General features: G+C 42.4%; 1 protein-coding gene across 6 annotated transcripts in view; it reads right to left on the reverse strand.

The window, feature by feature from the left end:
* The window catches only part of TMCC3 (transmembrane and coiled-coil domain family 3), a 244,454-nt gene that overhangs the window by 100,956 nt on the left and 125,424 nt on the right, over positions 1–18,074 (reverse strand). For 3 of the 6 annotated variants that reach the window (XM_070599507.1, XM_070599511.1, XM_070599512.1), the window contains exon 2: positions 9,423–9,551. The exons of 2 other annotated variants lie outside the window; for them this stretch is intronic. The gene's annotated coding sequence lies outside the window, so the exon portion shown is untranslated. Of the gene's footprint in view, positions 1–9,422; positions 9,552–11,557; positions 11,715–18,074 lie in introns of all 6 variants that reach the window. One more of the 6 variants, XM_070599510.1, reaches the window with a different exon arrangement.

Below are 18,074 nucleotides of genomic sequence, written 5' to 3' on the forward strand. Positions count from 1 at the left end.
AAGGATCTAAGGAAAGGTGGCATGCCGCATCAGAAATAAAGCTTTTTAGCTGCGATTAAAACTAAAAACAAAAACAAAACCACAACAGAATAGAGATTCCAAAACAACAGAGAGGCAGTGAGCTCTGGAGTCGGGAAGACTGGTTTGAGGTCTGCTCCAGCACCTCCCAGCGCGGGGACGGTGTGGCTCTCAGGGTGGTGGAGTCGTCAACACAAAGCCCCAACCACTGCCCAGCAAACAGTAGGGGCTTGAGGGATGTTAGCTCCTTCCCACCCCGACCTCCGCTGTGTCCCCAGAGCCCGGCACAACGTAAGACACAGAGCGGATGCGCAACAAACATTACGTTAATGAACAAATGCGTCACTCGGGAGCAGTAACTTCTCCGAATGAGCTGTCTCTACCTTCACGCCAGACTTCATGGAATTTGCTTGTGTTTCCTCACTTTACTGACCCTCTCCGCAAATGACCTTCCCAATTTGTTGTTTGTGTCCCCACTCTACAATGGAGCCGGTGTCTGCAACATCAATCCCTGAGCTGCCAAATATTAACTTCCACTTAAAAACATAATGTTTTAGCAAAGAAATGTGGACTGAGGCGGCACTGGGCAGACTCCAGCCTCCATTTATTACTCGGGCTGACAGATGTTTTAGCAGGTTCTTGTTTTTCTCCCCCAAAGGAAAGCATGTTTCCATAGAAGGATTTCCCCCCTTTGTGTTCATTCTTTGTTCACGGTTTTAGTGTTTACTTCTGCTTTTTATCTTAGCATAATCCACGCTGTTTCAAGAATCTGGAGAGAGTCTGGACTGGAATCCCTCACCCTTCTCTGAAAATCTCTCTGGTTCACGCCAATAGGGGCTGACACATTTCCCCGGTTTTCCTTTCACATCACAAAGATGCTAGTAAATCACGCGGACAAGCCTCAGATAACCTGCTATTTGTTTAGGGGATATTTTTCAAGTCTTGAGCCAAGATTCTGGGCAACAATAAGTTCGTGTCAATGGAGTTCCTGGAGAGAAGGCTCGGATCACTATGGGGTATGTAACCATGGACCTATTTAGAGGTCCAGCAAGGAAAAGGAGGTGCAGGCTTCTTTGCTTGGAAGGCAGGGACGCTCACCGCTCAGAGGCCAGCTGTGTCCACTGAAGCAAGTGGCTGAACTCCAGGACCAGCTCATAAGCACCAGGGGAATGGGGGCTGGGAACTGCTCGGTGAACACTGGAGCAGCAAAAGAAATGACCCCATGAGGGCACCCCTAGCAGAACATAATCTCCATGAGCGAAGGCAGGGGCCTCTCGTTTTGCTCACTGTGTCTCCAGCACCCAGCTGTGTGCACGAGTCATGACTGCTGCTCAGCAGTTATCTGTGGAACGAATGAATGAATGAGACAGAAGGACAGGGGACTACAAGAATCCTCTTGAACAAAAAGGAGAGTTTTGGAAGAAGTTAAACTCCATGCTGTCATGTTTAATTTTACTAGAAAATATCTGTAATTCTACTGAAACCTCTGGTTGGTGTGGCCCAGAGAATAAAATATACATCATCAAAGCTTTTTTCCCCCATATATGAAAAAACAAAAAAGGGAGCTTCAGACAAAAATGGTGGTGCCTAGTTTGTGCCTAATATGGTGCTAGGTGGGAGATGAGAAACTAAGATAATCACTCCTGTACAGGGCTATAGGCATGTGAGTTATAATGCATGGACACACAGATATACATACACAGAGGCACAATTTTTTCAAGCTCTTGCCTCATGCCAGACACTATTTAATTCTTCTAATACCATTAAGATGCTGTAGCATTATTATTTGCATTTTACAGATGCAGAAATCGAGGCTCTGAGAAGTTTACAAAAACAGCTGAATATAAGGCAACCTTGAAAATGAGATGATCTTTTCCTTCCCAATGAAAAAATTACCCCCTTTCAAACATTTCTGGCTAACTTAAAAAAAAAAAAGGTTTTAAAATCGACAGTACAAGGGCCAACCTGGTGGCATAGTGGTTACGTTTGTGTGCTCCATTCCAGCGGTCCCGGGTTGGCAGGTTCCGATCCCGGGTGCGGACCTACCACCACTCCTCAAGCCACGCTGTGGCAGCATCCCACATACAAAACAGAGGAAGACTGGCCCAGATATGAGCTCAGCGACAATCTTCCTCAAGCAAAAAGAGGAAGCTTGGCAACAGATGTCAAGGCCACTTTTCCTCACACACACACACAAAAAACAGAGTACAAAATCTCTTATGTGCACTGTTCAAAATAAGGAACCTACCAGGATCACTGACCCAATTTTTCCTTTGGCCAAAAGAAGAGACAGAAATAAATTTCTGAGGATCCCTTTCTTGACAAAATAGTCAAAATGTTATATAAGCTTGGGGAGTTACATTACCAATTTGAATAATGTTGCAGCATGACAATTAATTAGCATGTAACATTATTTCCACAGGAGAGGATATTAAATTTTAGAAAGTCTGGATGTCTCCAAGTGGGTTTCTTAGAGACAACGCTAAAAAGATATTTAATGGTTACTAAAATCGCAGTAGGATTTTATTACTGGAATGTTTTCAGCCTTCAACTTCATCCAACAGTTTTCTCTTCAGTGTCTTTACTGCTTAGCCTGTCTCTAGACCTACACACTAACAGCCTCTCTCAGAGGCCTAGAGCTTCTTTAAGCAGCCCTATTGCTTAAAAACGAAAACTGCCACGTCAGGCCACAGACAAGACTGCATTTCTTGACCCTCAATCAGACGCACAGACCTTAAAGCCAAGGCTAAACCAAAAAACAGGAGAATAAGTTGACTCAAAGAAGGAAGACTGACATTCGTCTCCCAGGGATGTGAACAACGTGTAATCAGATGTCTACTAACATCTATTAACCTGATGCAGTGTACAGATTTCAAACGTCTTCATCATCACTAAAGCCATTTTTCGAGTCAACTAACTCCATTTTCTGGAGTCTCTGCTATGTCTATCTTGTTTCTTCAACAGAAACACGCATGAATGCAAACACAGCCCCTTTCGCCACTAGTTTTTTAAAGAGTTGCATATTATTACAGGACGTATTTACCAATTCTCTAAATTGAACATTGGATTGTCTCCAAATGCTTAATGTTACAAAGGCCGTTGAAACAAACATCCTTTATGGATAAATTTGTACATATGTTATTAATGATTTCTAGAGGACATTGCTAGGTCAGACATACGCTCATTCCTAAGGCATTTTATATGCATTGGCAAACTCTCCAGAAAAAATGTATTTATGTACACTCTGTAGTAAGGTAAGTGTTTCATTGTGTTTTCCTGGTATTATCATTGACCTTGGCCAGGGTTTGGCTGCAACATTCAATACACTTTTTTTAAAAAACATTTTTATTCAAGTATAATATACAGAAAGTAAAAAGGGTAAACTACACAATCTAAAGTATACAGTTGGAAGAATTTTTATATCACTGTATGAAAGTACTCCAACTTGTTTTTCCCATTTTCCTGTCGATGTCCATTGGGGTAACTAGTTTGGGGCTCTTGGGAATAAGGCCGCCAGGGACAGTCCTGTGCATGTCTTTGGTGGGCACACGCACTCATCTCTTGCGTGTGCATCCAGGAGTGGAACTGCTGTCCATGGGGTAGGGATGTGTATGGCTTTGGCGGAAACTGCCAGTCTTTCAAAATGGCTGAACCAACTGACATTCCCATGAGTAACATGTGAGAGTTCCAGTTATGCCCCATGGTTACCTACATACTGTCTAAACCTTAAGGTCCTTGGTAGATATGTTGTAATGGTTTTTACATGTTCAATTTATATTTCAGTAATTTATTCTGGGTTTCAGCCGTGAGTACAATAATGAAGGAGGGTTTAGACAGGTGATTCAAGTGGTTCCTTCTGCCCCCGTTATCATCCTGGTCAGCATGCCTGAGACCATTTAACACTCAACATGTCAGAGAAAAACCCCATGACCTTTCAAGTCAAGCTATTCACCTCCAAGATGAACCTCTAGGATGTGAGAGTCCAAAATATGTCACAGAATCAGCAATCTAAAGTCAAGGGCACTTTCATCTCAAATCTAACTTAAGAGATTTACGTCTAACTACTAGTTCGTACGATACTCATCACAATAAGACTTATCTTCATGAAAAATCTCAAAAACTGTATAGACTTGGATTAGTTGAAGCCTCACACATCCCTGAGAGGATGTATTACTATGCTCATTTTATGTAAGTGAACTGAGATTTTAAGATTATGGCTAATGAGATGGGGAATCAGCCTCAAAGGCTTTGTGGAAGTACCAACTCCAACTCGTTGTCCTCCAACTAAATCACTGCAAGAGACTTTTCCCACATGCGCACTTAAAAAAGTAATTTGTCACTGTCTACCTGGTGGATCTGGCCATCTGTTAAATAGCTGGAGCCAAGAATGCTTGAATGTGCACAAATACCAAGAAGCGTGAGAAACTGTACCTTCAGTCCACCTCACCATTTCCCAGTCATGCCCAGGGGTGGCAGCAGTGCTGAATCTCTTCCACTTGTCTCTTAGGATCTACTCAACCTTCTCTGGGAGCCCAATCTACACGGACCACATCAAGGGCTTCCAGTGTGGCTCACCCCTGGGCACTGGCAGGGGAGGGAGAGAGAAGAGTGAGGCCGGATAGGCATTCCCCCATTTCTCTCTCGCTGGCTCACTGGGGGCTGGCTGTATCCCTTCATCAAAAGTCACGCTCTGGCCAGGCACCCACCCCCATCTTGTCCACGGGTTCTAGTAGCCACTCGCTTCCTCTTCGGGTCTAGGGCTGGCATCAGCCTGAATTAGCCCTGCACTATCTCCTGCGTCTTCTCTCTACCTTTGTAAGGAATTTCTTTATTAATTCTCTTCAAGTACCAGATTTGCGTGTATCATCTAGCTCTCTTTTGGACTCTAGCTGATACTGGAGTCTTGTTGCTGGCCCAAGCTGAAGCCTTCAGGATAAATGAATAGAAGGACACCTTAGAAGCATCCTAAGGGACGTAACTAATCTTAAGAGGCCTGGAGGAGAAAGAAGGAAGGAATGGGGTTTCTCTACCAGCCCACAAACCACCCACAAGGATGTGGTCCCTCAACATCTGCTGCTAGGCAGCAAGGGGTGCGGTGTGTGGGGGGACAAAGGGACACACAGTGAGCACCTATCACGCGCCAGGCCCAGTGGAGGGACTTTCACACATATCATGTCATCATGAGCTATGTAACCCGGAACAGACTTGTAATCTCTTTCCATCCCAGTTTTTCATCTGTAAAATGGGAAAAATAATAGGACCTATCTTGCAGTGTTATCGAGAGAATTAAAAATAACACATATAAAGTGCCTATGACAGGACACGATACATAGTCAATAAATATGAGCTATTAATAATGACATTGATGATGACAATAGTTATGATCAGAAGGACAAATATCCCTTATAACAATCTCCTGAAGTGGGTATCATTTCCCCCATTTTAAAGATGAGGAAAGTGAGGCTTCATGAACTACATCACAAAGAAGAGACAGAAGAGTAATTACTGTGAACCCCGTCTGACACCGAACATTCCACCCTCACCACATCACACTCCCCCTCCGTCGCCTACCATCCGCCACCATTCACGATGCACGTAAGGCAGAACATACACATGACCCACTTGCTCCCCCACTCTTCTCCCCACGTCAGTGACAGAAGAGGCTCCTCTTTCTAGCTGACTCTCAGAATGCCTCCTAATGTGTTACCCCAAGCAGCCACTAACATCGATCAGAGCTGACTTGTGAGGTGAAACACTTGCTGTCCCTGAAGAAAACATTAATTCGGATGAATAGGACAAAATCAGACTGAGCAAAGAATGCGTGCTCCGCAGCAGATCGGGAACTTTGCTTGGTGCCCTCCAGTATCTCCAGGGCCTAGAACAATGCCTGGTCCATGGAAGCAATCAGTAAACACTTGTTGAATGAATCAATCAATAAAAGCTGTGAATAAAATCTATACGATGTTGACATGAATGAAATCTGTCAGAGCCAGTACCACGGCTTCGTAATTTACAGAGAATTATCATGGACAAAAAGAAGAACAGAAAATCCCCAATGCAAATTAGCCCAAGATAGGTACCACAAAAGAGTAACAAATTGTGGGTAAAATGAGAGAAGAGAGTAGTCTGAGTAACACAGCACTAAAAAGAAACATGGCATTGCTTTCGAGCATCTTGATCTTGGCGCAGTCTCCTCTGGCAGATATTCTAATAGGCCTGCTTTAACAAGCAGATGAAAATAAGTTACAATTAGTAACACCATTTGTCTTAAACTGTCTACAATTTAAGTTGATAAATAAATCTCTTCTTTTTAGAATGAGCAAAAGGGACCTTCCAGCAAATTCTGAGTGGGTGAGTGTGAACGAATGAGATCTTGAAGTATTTGAACATGAGTCCCAAGGGCTATCACTTATCCTTTTTCCACTGAAACAGAACAAGGCCTTGTATAGAGACTTTTCTTTTTTGACCCTAACATGGACATAGCTTTAATTTTTTTTATTCTAAAAGTCATGCATACTTATTCTAAAAAGTTCCCAAAATACAAAAGTTTACAAAGTAGAAAGTGGAGGGCAAGCCACTTCCTCTCTCAGCAATCACCCAGCTTCCCCGACTCAAATGACAACAGGGGTCAGCAAACTGTGGCCCGTGGGCCAAACCCACCCTGCCCCTTGGTTTTGTACAGCCTGTGAGCTAAGAACAGTTTTCACGTTTTTAAATGGTTGGAAAAAATCAGAAGAAGATTTTGTGGCACATGAAAATTACATGAAATTCAGTTTTCAATGCCCATAAATTAAGTTGTCTTGGCACACAGCCACATCGGCTCGTTTTTATCTATTGCCTGTGTCTGCTTCTACACCCGAGCTGCAGAACTGAGCAGCACTGCTGGTCTAAGAGAACAGATCCTGTCAGCCTTTTGGGAAAACACCTCTCTTTCTAACTCACTATGTCATATTCCTCCATCTACATATCAAACAAATTGCTTGACACAATACCTCCTGTTTGTCTGAAAACATGCTTTTTTCATTCTACTGTATAAGGTGGCCACCTTAAGTTTTCATAGACCCATCAACTTTCTAATGGGTATTTCACCACCGCCACTACCCTACCAAGTTTCTCATAGGCATTTTATCACCAGCCATGCATTCAAGGGCGTTTCTTCCCCTCCTCGCTTATCTTGTAAGGAATACTGAGCACAGGGAGTATGTATTGGAAAGGGCTCAGAAGAAGTGGGAGTGATAACCCTGCAACTTTCCTTTGCAGTAAACACACCACCCTGATAATCAATCACTCTCCAACTTGGCTGGTCAGGTCTGCTGGCCCATGTAATTGTGCGGTCCGGTCAGGAGATTATTTGTCAAGCAACGTCTAGGGGGAGTGGGAAGCCCCAAACAAAAATGCTCAGTTTTATTCTTTTGCCCTTTTAGCTAGTATGAGGAACTAACTTCACACTGTAGTTCTTATACATAATTTCCAGTGACTCACAGATTCACATAGAATCTGATTTTACCTTGATTTAGTTTCCGCAATTATTTTGATGGCACTTTGTTGACATTCTACCAGCAAATGTTTTTTTCTTAGAAGATTCCAATTTGGTCAGTAAATCTGTACTAACGTAGATAGTCTTTGGTATTTGCTTTAGTGAAGACAGAGAAAAATCACTTTAACAATGCAAAAATAATTTCTGGGATGATTTTCAGGGATGGTTTGAATTAAGAGTTAAGCATTTTCCTATAATAGCACTATAAGAGGTCACTTCCTATAATAGCACCAATATTAAAGAAAATGAACCCTTTTTTGACTTTACATTTGATTCTAATTTATGTTGGTTAAGTTGGTGGGTGTTCCAATCACCAATTGCTGTACAACATACTATGTCAAAATTTAGCGGCTTAAAACAACGATAATCATTTATTTTGCTCATGAAATCTGCAATCTGGGCAGTGCTCAGTGGGGACAGCTCATCTCTGCTCTATAGGCATTAAGTGGGATCACTCTACCGAGGCTGGAGGATCCACTGGCAAGATGGCTCACTCACACGGCTGGTTAAGTTGGTGCTGGCTGTAGGCTGGGAGCTCGGCTGGGGCTGTCAGCCAGTGTCCTTATTTCCTTTCTATGTGGGCCTCTCGACGGGGCTCCTTGAGCTTCCCCACAGCATGGCAACTGGGTTGTAAGAGTCAGAGATCAAAGAAGCCAAGGCAGATGCTGCAAGTCATCTTATAGTTCACCCTGTATGTCACATGGTGTCATTTCCGTTGCATTCTACCAATGAGGCAAATCATTAAGGCCAGCTCAATTTCAAAGGAGGGGAATTTGATCCCACATCTCAATAGGAGGAGTTGCAAAGAATTTATGGCCATCTTTAATCTACCATATAAAAGAAATAATGTAAATGCATTTCTGAAAATCATGTTTTGGATATTGAAGTGGCAGCAAAGAGAAACCACGAATAGAATATCTCATGACTGAACCAACTCTCCTGGGAGGAAGTAAACCATAGGAGTCAAGAGCATAGGCTGCCTGGGTGTGATTCCTAGCTCTGTCACGTACCAGCCGTATGGCCATGGACACACTGCTTGACCTTTCCATGTCCCCATATCCTCATCTACAAAATGGAAAAAATAATAAAGTCTACTACATAGGGTTTATCTGGGGAAATCAAGATTCTGTTTTTTAATTAATTAAAAAACTGATATATAACATACACACAGGAAAACGCAAAATGATAAGTGCTGTATGAATTTTCACAAACTGAACACACTCATCTGTCCACCACCCAGACCATGAAATGAAACACTGCCAGGATTGGGGAAACAATAGGGAGTGGTAGGGACTTTGGCAAACAGGAGGGCATGGCCTCCCCTCTAATGGAGACAGCAGATTCTTGGCTCTTGTCAGTGGCTGCCATGTAGGGATAAAAGTGGAGTGTGCAGGCTGCACAAAACATGGCAGAGGGCTACTCTTAGTCCACGGGCCTGTTTGAGACTTTGCAAATAGGAGGTGTTAGCAGGGCGCATGCCTTGAGGAGCATGGGGAGGGTCTGGAATAGTGGTAAGGGGATGGGAAGATGGAAGGGTGCACAATAATAAGGGGATGGCAGCATAAGAGAGCTGACATTTTAGGTATAGCTAAGCATGGCAGGGATAACGGGTATGGAATTCACTGGGCTCAAGGTTCTGGAAGGAATCTTGGCTTGAAGTTGTCCTAACACAGGAAGAAGGCTTCCTGATGTTGGGAAAGACTCAGAGGCAGACCTGCCTACGAAGCCAAGTGCTCACCCTTCACCTGCGCCACCTACTTTAATCACTAAAGCATCTGCAGTGGGAGCACCCCCTCCCATGACCAACCATCCTAAACCGTTCTCCCCTGTTCCTTTTGCTCCTTTCCACACAGAGGGAGAAGTTTACCTTCCTCACTGTCTTGTCTTGCTTTTCTTTAAAATATTATGCTTCTCTGTGGGGTTCCTAAGTTCTTCGTCCTAGGAAACGTCTCACAGGACACATACTGCTGGAAGATTTCAGCACCTCAAATTCTTTCTGGAAAAAGGCGGATACAAATTAGCGAGATGAAAATGCAGTCCTGTTGACACCCCTGTCTATGAAATCTGAGGCATCTGGTGGACCTCTTCAAATAATCCCGAGCCCTCCTCGCCCCGGCTCAGGCACACAGCTGAAGCAGTGGCTCCTGCAGTTCTGAGTAGAGGTGGGAGGAGGGGAAATCTGGGATCATTAGCAAGTAACTGCATAACCGGCTGATCTAGCCGATGGCTGCCCACGGGATGCAGCTGGTGAGAGCAACATCAGGAAGAGGATTGATTTATTCAGAAATATTTAGCTCCAGCTACCATCTGAACATTATAGATGGGCCTGCAGCTTGCTAAACGAGCCAGCGCACAATAAGCCTTTAGGCTTAGTGCCTGGCAAAGGGCAGGGGATCTATGGCCTTTCCCTCTCCCCTCTCCCCTTTCCCCTTCCTCTCTTCTTTGGCTCTCTCAGGCTGTGTGTGGTTACATGAAGCTTTATCTACTTAAGGATCCCGCTGGTTAAGGTCAGCTCTTTCTCGCAAGCTCTACTCCCTGACTGACCGGAACTACATGGCCACACTGGTTTCCTATTGACCTGGGAAGAAAGATGATTCTGAATCATTTCATTCTTGTGTTAAAAGTCAAGTCTCTAGTTCAGAGATTCTGCATGTTTTTGGAAATACATTCTGTCCTCTATAAATCATCACGACCTTGGAGGCAGTATAACAGTATAGCTGGTTTGTTCTTGTGTATGAACACATTTTTATGCTCAGCACACATTCTATTGAGAGATCTACATACGTTAAATACATTTGGAATGAGGCAAGATATAAATTAATGACATCAAAGTGAAGAAAAAAAATTTTACCCCAAATCTCATTTTTTTCACCCTGCATACTTAAGAATAGTATTTTTTATGAAGCACTGTCTGGGGTGTTTCAACTACTGTAGCATAAAACAAAACTAAGGCATGACAACTATTTATTGGCTTCTCTTTGGTTAAGACAACACTAGATTCTTTATACTGTGAATAAAAATCTTTACTCAATAATTTACGATGAGCTATAACTTTTATTTAAGAAAGGATTATGTTGGAGAGGGAGAGTATGGGTGGTGATGGGAACATATTTTAGGCTACAAATAATAGTAATTTATGAGACAAGTGGTTTATACCACTCAGGATTTACCAAGAGACTCTACATTTTGTTTTAAATTTTAAAGCATTTTTATTTGCATCTACATTTTAAAGGCATTTAAAATTTAGCATATGTTCCTATAGAAACACAAATGCACACATACATTTTTACATAAACTGGACTATGAATTCATTTTGAAATATGTTTTTACAAAAACTTAATAATGCAAGTCTTTCTGTTATAATAGCTACATCTACAATGTTGATGCTCACCAATGTCCTATTGTTGGATATTGTGTCCAATGTTTCACTATTTATTTGATTATTTATTTATTGGTGAGGAAGATTAGCCCTGAGCTAACATCTATTGCTAATCCTCCTCTGTTTGCTTGAGGAAGATTAACCCTGAGCTAACATTTGTGCCAGTCTTCCTCTATTTTGTATGTGGGACGCCACCACAGCATGGCTTGACTAGAGGTGTATAGGTCCATGTCTGGGATCTGAACCTGTGAACCCCAGGCCACCCAAGTGGCACATGTGAACTCAACCACTACACCACCAGGCCAGCCCATGTTTCACTATTTAAATAGTGCTTAACTGATCATTTTTTACGGATATCTTTACATGCCTGTCCCATTATTTCCTTATGACAGTCTCCTAGAAGTGGAGTTGCTGGAACAAAGAATATACACATTTTCAAGTTTGGAATATAGATTTCAAACTTCCCTCCCAAAAGATCCTATGGATTGACATTCACACCATAGTACTCTTCCTCATACCCTTGCCAGCACAGGGTCCTTTATTTCTTCACTATCTTTACCATCTCATTGACATCTGTTTAATTAAATATCTTTGATTATTTATAAGGTTTAATTTTTTCATACATTTATTGCCATCTGAAGTTCTTCTGTTGTGAACTGCCTGTTCACTACCAATGCAGTGTGAGGTCTCGGCTGCGGTTTTATCGTGTACATTGTTAATGCACAGCAAACATCACAGGCCTCTGATGAAGGCCCGTGTGCACTTTTGAAGCAATTCTGGCTGTAAAATATAAATAGGGTGAGACAGAAAAAGGAATGACTCAAACAAAGCTCTTATTTCTTGTCTGAAGCAAACAAAACACTCTCTCCAGTGTGGGTCAACACAACTAGCACTTATTTGCTAAAGAAAATGGGCTGGCTCCGGCTAATGAGTCATTTTAATAAATAATCTTCCACTTGGCAACACGACTTAAACTCCTTTTGCAAATAAAGAGGGGCTTATAGCTCTGCAAGCTCCAAGCGATGCATTAATGACGACAGGATAAACATACGCACATAGAGACATACATACACGAGCAGGGGTCCAGCTTCTCGCACAATGTCCAATAACTCTATTATTATTTAATCCAGTTAATCTTTCTTTCTTAAATTAAGACTTAAATGTCACATACTGCAGAGCTGGAGATTTTAACCAAAACATCTGAAATCCAAATGCCCTTTCTGAGTGTTCCATCACTTTAAGTGTTAAGTGGTACCTCATATTCCTGGATGTGTCCCTGGAACTCCAAGTTCGTTATTTTCTATTCCAATCCTGATTTGCCTCCGACATTCGTGACTTCTGTCCAGTGGCATGGCTATCTGCCCAGGTACTCAGGCTGAAGACTTTGACATAACCTTTATTTCTCCTTCTCCCTTGCCCTCCAACCCTAATCAACTGCCTAATCCTGGAGATGTTTCTTTCTTAGTTACTTTTTTTAACATAAATAAGCATTTTATGTTAGAATAGTTTTAGATCTACTGCAAAATTGCAAAGATAGTACAGAGTTCCCATAATCTCCTAACCTAGATCTCCCTAATGTTAACATCTGACATTATCATGGTACATGGGCCACCCCTAAGGAATCAACACGGACCCAATACTATTAACTCCACACTTTACTCAGGTGTCACTAATTTTCCCAAATGTCCTTTTTCTGTGCCAAGATCCCACCTCCAGGCTGCTTCACATGTACTCATCCTGTCTCCTTAGTCGTCTCTGGTCTGTGACAGTTTCTCAGACTTTCCTTGTTTTGGATGACCTGGACGGTTTTGAGGAATACTGGTGAGGTATTTTCCAGAATGTCCCTCAATGTGTGTTTGTCTGACATTTTTCTCATCTTTAGACTGGAGTATTAGGTTTCTACGGGGACAGCCACAGAAGTGAAGCGCCATTTTCATCACCTATGAAGGGGACATTCTATCAACATGACTGACCACTGATGATGTCACCCCGATCACCTGGTTGATGTCGTGTTTGCCAGGTTTCTCAACTTAAAAATCACCTTTCCGCCTCTCTCGATACTCATTTTGCAGATACAGAAACTGAGGTTAGACATTCAAGGACTAGGTCAAGGTTAAAAAGCAGTAAGACTGAGGCTGGAACGCAAGGCTTCTCACTCCTAGTTCTGCGTTTCTCCCGCAACACCAGGGGCTGGCAAACTGTGATGCTCTGTGGGCCAAACCCAAGCTGCTGCCTGTTTCCACGAGGCCTAGAGGCTAAGCCTGGTTTCTGTGCCTTCAAACAGTAAACAAGTCAAAAGAAGAATATTTCATGACACGTAAAATTTATATAAGATTCAAATTTAACAGCTACGCTCCTTGTTCACATATTGCCTATCAGCACTTCTACGATACCTCGGCCAAGTTCAACAGTTGTGACAGCTACTGTATGGCCCACAAAGCTTAGAATCTTTACTATCTGGCCCTTTAGGAAAACGTTTGCCAACACTGCACTCCACCGTGATGCTAACTACCCACCAAGCAGCCTCTTTGTCAGAGGATGGAAAAAAGAAGCAACCCTTCATTCATAAGACGACCTCTTAACTGTGCAATTAACAAAGTGGAAAACAAGACGCTTTAGCACATTTCTTTAGGGGGCCCGGATTTGAGGTTTGCTGGGCTTTCTCGTTCTTAGTGATGAAATCATCTGTGTGGGGAGGAGGGGGTTGGGGTGGGAGAGAGGCACAGACAGGGTCACAGAACAGAGAGAGACAGAGAAACATACATTGCCCTGGACATCAGAACTGGAGATGGGAGGACGGAGTCCCTCAATTAGCAGATAACACACAAAATTTGTGTAATGAGCCAAAAATCTGTACCCTGGGAGACTCTGTGACAGGCCAGAGGTCTCTAAATGCAAGCATTGAGATCCTCCCCCTACCCGTATGGCACAGGCATTCTTAGAAACTCTCCCCGCATGTTTTCAAGTCTCAGCTGCTCCAGGGTAATCCCAAGAGAGCCCCACGCAGCCCGCTCTCTGGCTCAGAGCACGACCCCCATCATTCCCATCCACAAACGACAAGCCTGGCTCCTTGCCCAACTCCAAAACTGTTCTGTTTATTTCTAACTCTAGGAAATGACAGCAATGTCTCATGATAATTGTATCCTGGGGTGTTATTTTAAGTATCTCATTTTTATTGTGTATAAAACACAGAAAATTACTTTTGATTTTTTCTTAATGTCTTTTATGAATAGTCATTTTTCTCTTTCTGAGTTCCCATCAAATGCCTATGAAATTTCTTAGTTAGCAGGATCCTCCTTTTGAAGAGTATTTTGCCAAGCAGATAAGAAGCTGGCATTGATCAAGGATCAGGAAAATGGGATCATCTTTGGAGAGGAAAATGCAACTGTCACAAAACAGCAAAGGGGGGCCATTTGAGGATGACTTCATGAAAGCAGATAACAAGCAAAACAGCCGACCCTGGAGAGTTCAAGGTTAAGGATGTTGCTGAGGCTGTGTAACCACGTTGACCTAAAGAACTCTACAACTGTTTAACACTTCATTCTTTTTCTAAGTGTGTTTGATAATCATAGCACCCCTGGGAGGTGAGGAGTTAGCTTCATTTTAAAAGTAAAGCCCAAAGAAATGGCTTATTTAAGTTACCTCCATGAAGTCAGGGCTCATCACTACACACCCAGTATGTGGGATTCATCACTGTTTACCCAGAACCCACGCCCATGCCTTGGAACGCAGCAGGTGTTCAATAAAGAAAAACGGCATTCAGCCAGTTGACAAATCCCCAAATCATCTCTCTCCTGCTATTTATATTGCTAATGGATGAAGATGATCCCTTGCTGCAATAAATGCCCCTCTTCCTTCTCTTCCACCTTCAAAGTCAATTGGTTGATTCGGCACTTGCCAGCCTGGGCATCACCTACGGGCAGCTCTGCCACTCAGTGAGCCCGCTGTCAATACAGAGAGCAGGAGGGGGACTAAACTTCCCATTTCTTGAGCATTGTAAGTTAATTAAGGGGATGGATACATCAATCTCAAAAGGCAAATGTGGACACTACAGCATTTATAGAGGATCAGTATTTATAGAGGAGATGTTACCTTTTAATAACTAAGTCTTAAAGCTTTCCAAGCTTACAGATGGAACTGGCTTTACTTAACAATTTAGCAATAAGAAAATGAAATGCAAGATGAGAATTCTGCAGAATTCTCTATACTAGCCTTCTGGTAAAGGCCAAATCTGTAAAACAGAAGAGTATTAGGATGCCCAAAGAAAGCAGAAGAAAAATCCAGCTGTCTTTCTGTTACTTTCTCATAAAAAGAGCCAAACTCTCAATCACAGTACACTTTGTACAATCAATTCATTAACCCCTATTTACATAATGACACAAGTGTTTGAGGCCACAGCTTTCCTTGCAGGAGGCATGATTTAAAAGCAAATGAAGATGCCAAGTGGATGGTGTCACAGGCTTGTTGAGCCTCTTCAAAAAATTTCTTTTCTCCTTTCAATCTCTGAAATGAATAGGGGCTTTCTGGTAATGCCATCTAACTTTGCATTTTAGAGACATATTGGGGATAACAAGGCATGAAATTGCTTTACAAAAGAAATCATTTTTCTGATTCAATAAGTAGTGCTGGGGAAGGGGGGTCCATTCAATACCTGATCTGAATTAGGGACAGCAAAGAAAATCTTTAATGCTATTCAAGTTAGTCTTGGACTGAGGTATTGGTTCTGAGAGATGATGAGAAAAGAATTCATTTAAAAAGAAAACCTAAAGAGTAGCTGGCCACAAGAGAGATATTGATTTTGTTATTCTCAAGAAACCAGTATATCGTCCCCAGAATTTGCTCCCAGACCACCCAGCTATGATGGCATCACTAGATACATAAAGCCCAGTGTCTGCCAAGGGCAGATTGGTTCCTCAGGCAAAACTCTAATAAGTTACTGGCTTGATGGTGGAAGCAGTGGCAGTTTTTTTCACTAAGACAACAGAGAGCTCATAGTTGCCAGAAGGAAGTTATTTTCTTGCCAATATTGGTCAGAAGTACAATTCTTTAGGAACAATTCAGCAAAGGCTTCCTCCCTGCTCCCTACCAAGACAGGCAATAGAATTGTATTTCTAAAATGAACGAATGTTTAATAATACCTTGATAAATGCGATCATAAAGGCGACTTCTCTTTGCGAAATGGAAACAAACTGGAATTGATTGCTTGTGGAGATTTTGTTTGTTTCATATCCTTCTGTACACGCTATGACATCTCAAAATTCTTAGATTAGAAGAAACTTAAAGAGATCATGGCCTCCGCACTCTATCCCCTGCTTCAAAATATGGCCTTTGCACCAGCAGCATCAGCATCACCCAAAAGCCTGCAGGATCTCGGGCCCCACCTCAGATCTAATGAATTAGAATCTGCTCTAGTACAAGATCCCCAGGTGGTCTGTGTGCATATTTGTAACCCTCTTCTTCAGCTGTAACTCTCCTGAGTTTGAGAAGCTCTCATCTAGCCTACAGATGGTTAGTGGTGGTATCTGAGATTCAGAATTGCTTTGGTCGTTGGTAGGATGGGTGCTGGGGTAGCATGCTCACCCCTGGAGGAAGAGAGGGCCCCAGACCATGTTGACCGAGAGCTGAAGAAAATCAATCAAGGTGCTATTATCAGAAAAAGACGGGATGGATGATGGGCAAGCAAATTAAAAGGTATTCCCAGAAGTGATTGTCAAGAATGAGCATCTGACCCAAGCCAGGTCAATGAAGCTCACTTGTGGAACTTCTGCTCCATCTACAGAGAAGGGGAAGCTCTTGGTTCTTAGGTTATAAAGTTGATAAAGTTGATAAGCCTAGAGCTACCAGGGCTACTATCTGGAGAAGGCCTGCCTGAGAATGAAGCAAACCCCAAGAAAACAGGGCTTAGAAGTGGAAAGAGACCAAGTCCCCACGACTTCAACTGTGCCCCCAACACAGGGCCACTAACTCCAGGGGGCACATTCACATTGTATTAGAAACAGTGTGATGGTGTCCCCTGGAATGGATGGCAGCTCTTCCTGGATCCAGCTATGCCTGATCCACATTTTGACTTTGGACTTTTGTTATATATGCCAATAAATTCTTTTTTTTTTTTTTTAATTTTTGGTTCCTGAGGTAGATTATCTGTGGCTTGTAACTAATTGAAAGACTACTAACACACACAGGGTGAGTTTTAAAAATATTTATGCTCATATCCAGCCCCAAACCTTTTCCCCTATAATTGACAGACTCTGCTATGGCCTAGAAGGGGATAAGGATAGGGAAAAGGTGATCAGGAGGATACATTCTTATGCATCACTTGGAAAGTGTAAATGAATAAATCCTGTACAGGAAGGCAACTTGGCATTTTCCATTAATATACTATCTGGCCTAGTAATTCTTCTGCAAACTGATTCTATAGACAAATTAGCATATGTGCCCAAAGATATATGTTCAAAGATATTCAATTAAGTATTGTTGGGATAGCAAAAGATCGTACAGCCAAAATGTCCAACAATAAAAGACTGGTTAAGTAAATGATGGTTTATCTAAACAATGGAACAAACATTCTCTTGCTATTAAAAAAGAATACAGCAACTCTACATGTGCTATCCTGGAACAATTCCCAAGACAAGGGAAAAAAGTAAGCAGGGAATAATATGGATAGTATGCTACCATCTGTGAAAATAAAGAGGATAATTAAATATGCATATACATTTACATATGAATAGAATATATTTGTAAGAATAGACTGAATCTTAATAGTGGTTGTTTTCTGGGGAGAGGACAGGGTTGGGAAAGAGATCTACTTTATACCCTTTAAATTTTGTAACCACTATATGCATCCATACATATTTAATCCCTGGCACATCTGGAACTTCCTTCCTCCTTCTTTCAGAACTGGTGGCCTGGAGAAGATGAGGATGCACGTCCCAGGCAGGAGGTCTGGAGACTGAGTGATCAGCAGCCCCCTCTGATTTCTACCTAGACCAGGAGCTGAGTATATCATAGCCTCTCAAAAATTCCTGAAAAATCACTGAAAGAACAGAATGTACTCAGTGAGGGTGGAGCTGGAGGAACAGGAATGGGAGTTAATTTCCCCAGGAGCAGAAGGGCACAAAGATTGGGCCCTAGGAACATCTG

Source organism: Equus przewalskii, chromosome 29 (genome assembly GCF_037783145.1).
Source record: "Equus przewalskii isolate Varuska chromosome 29, EquPr2, whole genome shotgun sequence".
NCBI lineage: Eukaryota > Metazoa > Chordata > Mammalia > Perissodactyla > Equidae > Equus > Equus przewalskii.